The following is an 11,388-nucleotide window of genomic DNA, read 5'->3' on the forward strand; positions in this document are numbered from 1 at the left end:
GTGAAGGAAACCTCTGCAGTAAAGATATAAAGCAGTTGCCTGCTGCTCCTGGATGCCAACCATGTTTGTCAGGTACCAATCCTGGAGGAGTGTTTTATTTCTGTTCCTGTTGTAAGGAGCAGCCTTTTCTTCTGGCTGCAGAGGTCAGGACTATCTCCTCATGCTTTCAGCATCCTTCCCACCCGTTTGGGGCCAAGATGTGACAATTCAACAGCGTAGGCTGGCAGCAGGAGCCATTGCTACTATGTTCACCATGGAGCAGACCAAGCAAGTGTGGACACTGTAGCCTTTCCTCTTCTCTGCAAGGGTAGATTAAGGCTGAGTTCTAGGCAAGACAGGGCTTGAAGAAGCTGTTTTTGTGGCAGTTCTGGTCATGGGGAGAAAGATCCTGGACTCCGTGCTTGCCTTGGGCGGTGGTGTTCACCAGCTGCTTTGCCAAGGGGCTTGGCTGGTTTGCTGTAAATAACTTCTGGAGCCTGACTGTCGTGTCCAAGCCTGTGACGGCAAAAGATGGTAATTGACTTTCAAGCACATGATCTCACTGGCTCCTCTCCATTGCAAAAATACCTCGTGAAGGACCCATTGATCAAGAACTGCCCTGTAGAGTCAGGTCACTTACAATCTCTAAGAATGTACATACAAGAGCAGCCAGGCATTATCTGGCCACAAAACGCTGCTGCTGAGGGATGTTTGGAGTCCAGCAGAATCCACATAACCAGGGAAATTGAGAACTGAGGCTGGAAGCCTGGCTTCTGCTTCAGCCCAAGGAGCTTCCCAAAGATGTGACTCTCAGAGCCTCCTGCCAGACAGGGAGCATTGGCCAAGGGTTGTCTTCCCTTGCTCTCTCTGCCTCAAGATCTTTTGTACTTTCTGTAGATCCTTCCTGCCAGGAGGCTCCTAATTCCTTCCCTCTTGTCACGGTGCTCGTACATCTCACAGGGGTTGTCAGCAGCGCTTCTGACTCTGCTCTTCCAGGACTGGTGACCAAGGCATGTTCTTCTGGTTGCTGCTCGTGCTGCTTCTGCCCTCTCTGATCATTTCCATTCTTCGTTGTCCCACAGGTTGCTCTCTGGAAATGAGTTGCTGAACAGGGCTGCCAACTACTGCCCTTACCCAGACATGCTAGAGAGGCAACCTTCTCTCCTAACGCTCTTCCAGGTAGCAGAAAAACATCCAAATACTCTTCCAAACCCACATTCAGCTCACTGCAGAGGGGGTCAGGGGCAGGCCATCTGGGGTGCGCCCCTTTCCGGAGTAAAGGAATGCGAAGGACTAGGAAAAGGACCTTTCTTCTGAATCAACCTCATCTCATCTCCCCGTGGATTAATGTCTCTGTTTTTTGTCTGTCTAGAGGGAAGCAGTTCTTGAACAGAAGCTTAGGGGGTGCCTATGGGAAGGGGCAACCAGATCTGGACGATCAGGAGAGCTGTCCTGTTCCCTTCAGTTGCTGAACTTCACAAATGCTAGAAAAGGCAACTTCTCTGCAAAGGAGAACTTGAAAAAGCCTCTGGAAGTCCATCATAGGAACTGACATGTCAGAGATACCTGGGTTGGGGGTCTGGAGAAGGAGGACTGATATGCTGTGATGGAGAAGGCGCCACAGGGCAGGAAGGCAGGACAGCAATGACAGATGGTGCCCAGGGCAGGGTTAAAAGATGCTGATGACTGAGGAGAGCGGGAATTTCCATGGTGTAGTCTGGCACTGCACACTGCCTGTACCCAGCCTGCGATATTAATCACTTTCACCAGCTTCAGAAAAAATAGATCCCTCCCCTCTATGATATAATAATCAGAAAATTCAACAGCCCCAATTTAGCCAGAGCCAAAAACCTCATTCTGGAAATACTGCTCCATTTTTCAAAGTCCTTACGCCTTTGAGATCAGCTCTTGATTTTATTGGGATGACTCCCCTTTCTGAAAGAACACTCCAGCACAGTCTCTGCAGCCTTTCTCCCAAACTGTATGAATCACTGCGGCCTCACGGAACTGCCACAAGTCACTTGAGCAGCTAAAAATATCTCAAGAGGAAGCAGGACAAAAATACACATATCCGCTGCTGTAACGCTGGGCTGGGAGGATGCGCACCGAATTAACATCTTCCCTTTTCCGCAGTTTCATTCCCTGCAGGTTTATTCATTAGTGAAAGCAGATTCGAACAAACATAGAGGTTTGTAGGAGACTTTTTGGAAAGTTGTTTTTTAGGGGAAGAGGGGTGGTGGAAAAAACTACTTGTGTATTTCAAATGTGGCCCACAGATCTGATTTCCAGTGTCTTCTGGCTCAGGCATCTGTACTGTGGGGGTTTCTTCCAAAGTGATGAGTAAAGCTTTGGTAAGTGAAGGGGGGCTGAGTATCTTCTGAGGACTCATCTTGGTGGCTGATGGTAGTCTTGATGGTCTGCCTTGATCTTCAGGGCTGGGTGTTTTGAAGTGGCAACTGTGATTCACCTCCACCATTGCTGCCTTCCAGGAGCGTGTGTGTTTATCTGAACTGTTCCTGCTTGGAAGATTTCATCCCAACGACTTTTAAGTGAGAAGCTACTGGCAACAAGGGGACAGAAGGAGCATGCACAGCTGTGCCGCTAGCTGTTGTGTGTGATGAGCTGCCTTGCAGATGCTTTACCCATTTGCTGGTACATGGGTCTTGCAATAAGTTTCTTTGTGTGTCCGGGGCTGATGATGGGTCTGCACAGAGAAGCAGCTGTGGTGATCCCCCAGGCTGCCCTGTGCAGTGTGGCCAGGCAAGGAGTCCAATGTCCCACATATCTCCACAGCTCCGCACCAGCCAGAAACAAATATACTCTTCTTTTCCTGCAATATTAAATTATTTTAATATTTTATTATTTTAATTTTTATTAATATTATTATTTAAATATTTTATTTAATATCTTCCCCAGGCGGACTCAGCCAGGTCCAGCAACATCCAGTCTTGGAGCAAAAGCACCTTCAGAGTCCATGGCTGTAAGCACTTGTGGTTTTTAAGAGCCATCACACCCAGGCACGGGGGGCATTATCTCACTCCAGGTCCACAAACAACCTCCAGCTGAAGGCAGATTTCTCCTCCAATCACTTCTATTTCACCTTATACTTAGAATTTACAGCACAGCGCTGGTTTCCTCTCCACTGTCTTTAAAAGGAGCCTGGATGCATAGCTCCGCTGGAGACATCTGCATCAGAGATGTTTATAGTCATACTGATGAGTCTGTCCCTGCACGTCCTCGAGGGAGTCTATGCTGTCAAAAGACAATATACCATCACTCCCAACAATCCCACGTCAGCACTGGGAGGCTGCCAGTACAGCGTGAAATCAAGTCCACAGAATCCAACTGTCCTACATACTCCGAGAAATATCATCTAAGCGATGAAAGGTCACCCAGACTCTGAAGTCTGATGCTGTATGTGTAAACAGGTTTAAGAAAAAAGTTTCCAGCAGAGGATGGACATGGATTGTAGTTGCAGTGGCTCTAATGCATGACTACCTGTGCCAAAGATAACACATGCTCTCAGTGCTGGTTGCTGTATATAGAATACATACTTAGGCTTTATGACAACTTGGAAGAATGTCATCTCCTAAATGGAAACTAGTTACAGTGAAGTAGGTTGGCTGTTCCTCAACTTCTGAAGCAAGAGATGCTGAAATGATAGGGGAAAGACACTGAGGTTGCAAAAAGTATAAAAAAAAAATTGAGTTAGACTGCAAACAAACCAAAGAACAACAACAAAAAACCCCCTGGAAACAGTCAAATATTCTCCATAATGCTATTTCCAGACACTACATCTATGGTCCAAAGCTGGCCTGGATTTGTTTACGCTGGAAACAGTCATATCCGAGTTGAGGATTACTGCATTCACTTCCAGAAATAGCTGGAGAATACAACCACCAAACATCGCCTCCTGTACAAAGGTTATATCTGCTGGACCAGGCAGACCAGAGATCCCCACATAGCTAATGCCCGTGGATTGATGTCATGAACATCAATGTTTTGCTTGACATTGCAGGAATAGATCTTTGAGTACTGTATACCTGCTGTCTACTTAACTTGCATGAATTTGGTCGAAAGATTAAAATAAAGCTTGTTTCACTGTGATTTTTAGCTGATACTGCAAATCCTCCCTCCTAGTTGCTGGAGTTATTATTTCTTTTCCCCAGGTCCCTTGTAATGAGGGGAGGTCTGAGTACACTGGAGCAGCTCAGGGCTGCTGCATCCTTGTTTTCACCAAGAAAACACCATCAAAATAGAAAGCAAAGCAAAATAACCCATTTAAGCCCTTTTAACCTATTAGCATTTGCTTTATTTAGGTAGTTCTTGACTATCCCTCCCCAAAGGCTGGTGGGAGAGGGGCCAGAGCTGCACGACCCACTGGTGAGCTTGGGGCCAGCTGGTGCTCGCCGGCACGCAGCCAAGGAGACCATGCTGGCCCATGGGAGAGAAGTGGGTTTTTTGTTGTTTTGTTGTGTTTTTTTTTTTTCTCCTCGGGAAGAGCTCATTGGGATGAAGAAAGATGTTAATAAGCCAAACGGAGACTGTCTCACTCCACTGTGCCGCCTGGCTCCCTTCCAGCCCAGGCTGTTATTAAATTACGCAGAAAACAGGAGGAAAGAGCCCCGCACGGCAGCTTTCCTAGCAGCCTTTGTCACTGATTTGTGCCAGTCAGCCCTGGAACAAGAGCCAGGCAGGCTGGACACCTCTGCCAAGCTGCAGCATATCGTGGGGGGGGTCTCGCTTCAGGGCTCCACTCGGCGCACAGTGCAAGCCCAGCGGGAGCTGCAGGGGTGGCTGTGGGGGTCCTGCAGGCAGCGGCGTTGCTGGGGGTCTCACCCCAGAGCACTAACGGGCAGGGTGGTGCAAATCCATCAGTCATCTGACACTCAGGTTTGTTCTCCATGGGGTGACTGAGGGGCTCAGTATCTCACACGCCCTGGGTGCCCTGGTCTGTCTCTGCTGGGGGCAGGGGCAGGGCACGGGGGTCCCTCTCACCCTGCTTGGGTTCCTGCTCCCTCTGCAAGATGATCTGGGATCAAAAAAGCAGATTGGGTTTGTTTAATGAACGATTGTAGTGGGCACATGGGAAAGAGGTGCTGGAAAGGGTTCACTGGTGACCGCAGGCATCTTAAAAGCCCTCCTGCCCATCAATACCTTATTTAAAAAGTTCATGGGCAGGATGACAATGAGGTTTCCATTTACCTTTTCTTTGGTTTTCTTTTTTTTTTTTTTTCCTAATCCATAAAACAGTTGATGGACAAATGATGTTAATCTGAGGCTTGTCCTCTAGCAGAATTGGTGTTTTGCAGGTTGTTGCAGTCTGTCCAGATCTGCTTATACGCGGCGCACACGGAGACATCCTTAATTTCTATAGGAGATCCCGGAGGTTTTGAGTAACAGAGAGAACTAGGATTTGCAGTTTCATAATTAGGCTTTTCCATAATTCCATAATTCAAGGCTCCTAAAACATGGGCTTACTCACTCTTGACACACAGAAGTCCCCAGCAAGCCTGCTTGAAAATTTCAACACTTGTATGAAGTTTATGATTTCTAGAAAAGTCAGCATGCATTTCAGGGAAAATGATTGAATCAGGTTAAGTGAATTTCATCTGCTGAAACCACTGTGAAGTCGGGTGGGTGAAGGATAATGCACAGAGCTGAACAAAATCCTTTTCTACTTATTCTGCTCTGCAGTGTTGTTGCTTTTATTTTAGAGAAGGCCAGCATTTCTGTCCAAGGAATTTGTTGTCAGTCCTTGGCTGTAATTCATGCTTCAGTGAATGCATGTTATAAATTTTTGCATGGAAAGATTGATGTAGTCTCATTTAAAAAGTATTATTATGCATTTTAAAATGTACATTGAAAACCTTCAGCACTTGCATACCAAGGACTTTCCATCTCTCTTGCTGTCTGTATCGTATTAAAGAATATGAAGACTTCAGCTGTGCTATTCCTGCTGAACACACTGGGATAACTTTCTTAGGAAGAGAGGGTCGTTTTACCATGGGCTGCCTCAACATTTCTTTGTGTTCAACGCGAAAAAGATCCCAAATCCTCTGCAATTCTTAAGCCTTTTGCTAGGGGAAGGAATTCATAAGCTTCTGTTACTCAATACTGAAGAGCACACAATGAATTTATGCCATATTTTGCTATGTCTTACACATGTGAGTTGAGCACTTATAAGCAAATATTCAGCTCTTTTTTTTTTTTTTTTTTTTTTGTTGTTGTTCTTTAATTACTGGACCAAATGGTGACTTTAAAAATTAAAATTTTGGTGGCAAATGATGAATCATCACCAGAATTCAAACCATATGATGGAAGTACTTTTCACATTTTCAAATATTCCTATTACTGTTTCATCCTTGAAAATAATTAGACAATGGATTGTTCCCCTGTTAGCTAAATTGTAATGATCTATGTGATATGCTTTGAAATCCTCATGGTTTGAGACTTCAGTGACCACAAAGAAAAGTATGAATATTTTAGCCAAGTCTTCAATTATTTTCTCCAAAGAGTAGTTAATGCATTATTGCTAATACATGAAGTGTTTGTCCTACCACAAAATATCATTTTAGCCATGGAAAACAACTGTATTTAATTTGCTGTCACAGTTGAGTATGTCCATAAATGATGATGAACCATGGTACACATCTGTCTCCTCTGCAGCGGTCATTTGCTTAGTTTTATGTTTTGTTATTTCTTAGCAACAAAAGGAAGTTTGAAAAGCTTTTCTTCTTAGAAATTGCACTAAAATTGTTTTCATGATCCTTTTTTTACACTTGACAGTGTACCACGAGCATTTGAGAAATTTCCTTTGCTCATACTGAAAAAAAGCTTTTTGCCTTGTTGCCACCGCCTGTACTCACCCTTGTGCAATCATTCATCCATTGCCATGGAAAACATCGTTTCCAAGATCTTAATTTGTAGGTTGAAAATTGCCGTTGTAGCCAGTCACAGGCTAAATCATGATCTAGACAAGACCATCACCTGGCCAGTTATGGGTGCCCAACCAGTATGTAATGCAGCCTTTGATCATGCTTTGCATGAAGAACTGACTCACCCCACCCCCCACCCCACCCCCATCCCCCACCCTGCCTAAAGCAAAGGCTGGGTAAAAGGTGATGTTGTGATATTTAAATGTGTGTAAAGGTTTAATGCTGGGAGAGCTTCAGTTGCCATTCTCCTGTCCAGGCTTGGTCTGTCCTGTAGCTCAGGTATCTGCTGGGGCACCGACTACTCAAAGCGCAGGGTAGTTTCTGGGGCTAGTCTTGGCCTTTGGCTCAGGATAGGAACCAGAGTTTTTTGACAAAACATTCAGAAACTGATATTTTCTGTACCCAAAACACCTAAATACTGATTTCTTGGAGTCCCCTGGCTCAGAGCCTACGGGGGCACACATGGAGCAGGAGAGGACAGCAAGATGGGGGGTCACACACGCTCCGTCTTCCTGCTCTGTGGCAGCACACTTTGCTCTTGACATTATCTTATTTTTAATCAAGAATATTTTCATTGTCAGGGTGTTTGGTTTTTTAAAGCAGACCCTTTCCATGTCAGAGTAAAAAAATCTGGTTTTCTGTGAAAAAGATTTTTTTATTTATTTTTCTGGGGGGAAAAAAAAAGATTTTTCTGCTCCCTTATTTCTGGGGTCCCTCAAAATGCCTGCTGCGCTCTCAGCAGCGTGGCTGCCTGCTGTTTCCCCCAGAAATGTGACGATGCTGCTCCGGGGCTTCCATGCATGGCTGGAAAACCGTTTGCTCAGTAAATCTCCCACATTCCAGCTTGTGAAGGTCACTGCAAGTCTCGTTCCAGAGACATCCTTCCTGCACACAGCCGCTATGCAGCCTCCATCCCACGGGTCCTCATCCAGCCCTACAGTGTTGCACCAGACCGAGGTGCCCCGCAGCAGAGCATTTGCCTCCTGGAGGCAAACCCCAGATTTTGGGGCTGGGGATCTGGCAGGGCAGAGGTAGGCAGCTCACTTGACTCCATCATTGATGCTGCTTTATGTCAGTGGAGAATCTAGCCCTTTGTTTCCATCCTGACTCCTCCCTTCCTGCCTTTCCAGGCTAAATGTTCCCAAAATATCCCTCATTCCTTAATCAGAGAGACAGAAGGTAGCCTTGCTCCTGATCTGTTTTGCAGACAGTGGCTGCTCCTCTCCATGGCCTCAGAAAGACTCTATAAACAGCTATTAAGCAAAGAAATCACACCAAGATGCTATTTTTTAATTTTTTGTTGTGTGGTTTTGGTTTGTTTGTTTGTTTGTTTGTTTGTTTTAAACAGGAGATTTGGGATTTACTCTGCTGGGTTTGCATCTATGATCATGACCATCCCTTGCATGTGTCTCTCCCCCGACAGACCCAGCCCCGTGCAAGCCCAGTGTAGGAGCCATGCCGCACAAAGAGCTGCTGTAAATCAACCTGGCAGCAGCAATAACATTTGACAGCACCAGAAGAGCCCCTCGCCGGCTCTGCAGACTGGAAATGTCTGGCCCATGGCAGGGTTTGTATTTATGCTTCTTGATAATTTGTCCATACATCAGTTTATATATTTATTTATATGTTATAAGCAGAGCACTTGCCCAGAAAGAGCTGTTTTCTTTGGCCACCCCAAGGGTCTCTCTCTGTTTGGTTTCCAAAGCACACACGTGGAAAGTGAAGGGGCAAACTGCTGCACCAGGAAGAGTTAGTCATTTGTCAGCACAGCCTCTGGGATTATTTTTCCAGGTGGATTTTATAAGAACCACAAGGCAGGAGGGGGTATTGCACAACTGAGTTGGCCTCCCGGTGTGTAATCTTGGCCCATCCTTAAGATGCGATCCTCTCAAATCCGAGAGCATCACAAATGCAGCAGCTGGGTTAAAAAATGCACCTTTGATTTCCTTGCTGGAGGAGGGAGGGTCCAAAGGGCTGCAGGAGGATTTTGGGAGTTGGTCTCTGCTGGTTCTCATGGGGCTGGCAGCTGGACCAGGGCTGTGATGCCTTTTGGATATGCCCCAGGTCCCCCAGGAGGACAGTGTCTTGGTAACGGTGCCTGGTACCCCAGTGCTGCCCTGAGGCTGTGGGGAAACCCCCCTGGGGCAGCTGGCTGTGGGTGGGCAAACCTGGCTGTGGCCAGAGCATGGGGAGCATCGTTTGTGAGCTGGGGGGAATCATGGCCCCGTGGAAACTGATGGAGAGGTTGCCGTGGCTTGCAGCAGAGCCAAAATCCCAGCTCTCTGTGTGATGTGGCTGTGAGCCAGGGTCTGGCACGCAAGTGACCCTGCAGACCTGAGCTGGGAGCTGCTGGTTTCTGAACTGGCAGGTAAGGGGCACTGGACTGGGGCATTCCGTTGCCTGATGCAGGTGACTTTGTGCTTCAGGGTACCTGAGGCATCTGCATGGGCTGAAAGATCCAGCATAGACCCACAGGATCCCCTTTGGGATACTGCAGGGCATCTCCAAATACCAACAGAGGCTTATGTCTGGGCAATGTGTCCCTTCCTGGGTGTCACTGGGCAAAGCTCATCGTCGTGGTCTGGTCCCTTTCACATCCACCTCGGTTAAGTTTCCTCATTTGCAGCACAGACCACCCAGCTCTGCCCTGAGCAGCCGACCAGCGTTCAGCCAGACCTGAGCATTAATCCAGTCTGAGTCCAGAAGAGTGGCTGAAATGCTGTGAGCTTGTCTATGGAGATGCTTGTGCTTCTCCTTTGGCTTCTTTTTCCTTCTCATCCTCCCTCCGCTGGGAAGAAGCAGTGAGCGAAAAATCCTCCTTGGACTTTTCCAGCCTGGACACCAGTATTTAGCTTCTTGAATGCTGTATTCAGCCACTTGCAAGGGATTTGGTGCCTGTCTGGCTCTTGGCCGAGCTGGCTGACATCCAGAGTTGCTGACCAAGCTGGAGTTGTGCCAGACTGACAGGAATATTACTGAAATCTGTGGTTCCAGAAGTATGGTGTCCTGTCCTTGTCACTGGGCTCCAGGACCACGCTTATATAAACCGGGTCACTTCTGTAGGAGTTCATGACTTTTCCATATGAGAGGTAAAGAGGCAACACAAAGATGATGAGTCCCTGAGACAAGCACAGCAGTGATGATTCCCACTAGGCAAACATAAAACACTTTTATATACACAATGACAAAAGTCACGGGAATAACAAATAAGACAGATAGAACATTTTGACTTTTGGGAAAGCATTTGCTCCAAAATTTCTTCAGCATCCTTTGGTGACCCCCCAGCTTGGCCAGCCCCATTGTCCTGGTGAACCTTCAGTCACCGTGACAGCACAGTCAGTAGCACTAGAGGGGCTCTGCAGCCACCAGCTCACCTGCTCTGCACAGATTTACCTCCCTAACTGGTACCAGCCCAAGGAGACCCAAACCCTGCTCTCCGTGTGCCATGAGGTAAACGACTCAGGGTTTGCGTTTGGGGCAGAAGTAACAGGAGAATTAGCTTTGAGGAAGAGCAGGTGTGCCTCAGAGCTGCTTTGGTTTTTTTTGCTAACCATCCCAGATAAGGAACATTATTTGCACAGACCCTGTGTCACCTATATACTTCAGCTGCCTCCTATGCACAGCTCTGGGGTATGTAGGATCAGCGCCCAGAAGCAGGTCCTGTCCAGGGCAGTGCAGAGCGGTGCTTATATGAGTAGAGAGAGACTTGTCAGCACTGGGGTTGTCCAGTGGTGGGACTGTCCCCCTCCCAGGGCAGTGACAATGGAGGGAAGGCCGGAGGCTCCAAGCCCACAGCAATTTCTGCCCCATTGCCTTGATTCCCAGGCACAGGGCAAGCTCCCAGCTTGGTGATGGTGCTCAGACAGGCTCCTACTGGGCCAGGGATGGTCCTTCAGCCTGTTGCAGCTTTTGACTCTGCTGCCTCCAGCTGCAGGTACAGGATGGGCTCTCTCCATAAACCTGCCCAGATGGTCATTAACCTCTGGCCAGCTCCTCCACTCAACACCTGCCTTGGCTGGTGGAGTGATGTAGAGGAATTATAGAGGAATAAAGGCAGGTTAATTAACATTGATAATGTACAGCCGTGGGCTGGCTTCAGGGGCGGGTTGGCTGACGTGGATGATGTGCAGCTGTGGCTGGTTCCTGCTAAGGAGTTAAATAGCTCTAAGGGGGAGGGGAGAGGAGCACTGGATGAAGAAAGACTTGGAAGAAGCAGAGGGAGGAGAGAGAGTGCTCTGGATGTAGGAGAGGCCCCAGGAGAAGCAGGGGGGCTGGGTGAGGAGAGGCTGGCTGGGAGAGGAGCCTGGAGAAGGAAGAATCCAAATGCAGCAGAGGCAAGAAGCAGGGTGGGCTGGTCTGAAAAGGGTGGAGAAACAGCACAGACAGTAGATGGACTTTTGAAACTTTGTGGGGGATTGGTGGCCGTGCTGGGGCCAGGTATGGGAACTGCTTATGGAGGCAACCTGGGATG

General features: G+C 47.5%; 1 long non-coding RNA gene across 1 annotated transcript; it reads left to right on the top strand.

The window, feature by feature from the left end:
* The first annotated feature begins 2,508 nt into the window (after window positions 1-2,508).
* Window positions 2,509-4,086, top strand: LOC119153808. The gene is made up of 2 exons (XR_005106227.1): window positions 2,509-2,631; window positions 2,896-4,086. It is a non-coding gene; the product is annotated as an uncharacterized LOC119153808 (long non-coding RNA).
* Window positions 4,087-11,388: the final 7,302 nt, after the last annotated feature.

This window comes from Falco rusticolus, chromosome 9, assembly GCF_015220075.1.
Source record: "Falco rusticolus isolate bFalRus1 chromosome 9, bFalRus1.pri, whole genome shotgun sequence".
NCBI lineage: Eukaryota > Metazoa > Chordata > Aves > Falconiformes > Falconidae > Falco > Falco rusticolus.